Raw genomic sequence first — 959 nt, forward strand, 5'->3', positions numbered from 1 at the left:
CGGGGGAGCTGCGCTTACAGGAACACCCTGGGGACCTCCTTCCCCAGACCTGTGCTCAGGGACATTTACCCTCGGGGGTGTCCCAGGAGCTGAAATACCCCGGAGTAACCCTCCTCCGCAGGGGTACCGCAGCGACCCGCTCTGCAGGGGACACGCGAGGGGACCCTGTCCCCAGGGATGCTCCGCCTGCCATGTCACGGCTCCCCAAAGACACTCCTTGCTGAAGACACCCGCGGGGCACCCCTCACCCCGGGGATGCTCTACCCACCGGGGATGCCCCATCCGCCGGGGCAGGGTGGGCTGGTGCGGCTCCGGGCGGGCGGAGGGGTCGCTGTTGCCGCCAGCACGGCCGCCCCCCGCCTCCCCCCACACTCCCTCCGCCGCCTTTTGTTCGCCGCCCGCGCTCGTCCCCGCCCGGCGGCGGCGGGCGGAGCCGGGGCCGGGGCCGGGCCGGGGCCGCAGCCGCAGCCGGGGCCGAGCCCAGCGCAGCCCAGCGGGACATGGAGGCCGCGCCGGCAGCACAGCCGGGTCCCCCCGCGCCGCCGCCGCCGCCGCCGCTCCCCGAGAGGAAGAAGAAGCCGCAGCGGGCGCCGTCGCCCGCCCGCCCCAAGGAGGTGCCGGGCTGGTCGCTGGCCAAGAGCCGGCGCGGCGGCGGCGGGGGACACCCGGGCGCGGCCCCGCGGCTGGCGGCGAGCGGCGCGCACCCGCACCCGCACCCGCACCCGCGGCGCCCGGGCGGCGGCAAGGACGGGCGAGCCGACAAGCGGGGCCCGCCGGGGGCCCGGGCCGGCGGCAAGGGGCCGGCGGGGCGCGGCGCGGTGCGGCCCAAGGGCCGGCGGCACGGAGCCGACACGGCGGCCCCCGCGGCCAGGAGGAGCGGCTCGGGACCCCGCTCGGTGCCCGCCGCGCCCGGGCCGGGCTCGGGGCTGACCGACAGCAGCTCGGAGGTGTCGGACTGC

The sequence above is a fragment of the Melospiza georgiana genome, chromosome 17 (assembly GCF_028018845.1).
Source record: "Melospiza georgiana isolate bMelGeo1 chromosome 17, bMelGeo1.pri, whole genome shotgun sequence".
Classification (NCBI taxonomy): domain Eukaryota; kingdom Metazoa; phylum Chordata; class Aves; order Passeriformes; family Passerellidae; genus Melospiza; species Melospiza georgiana.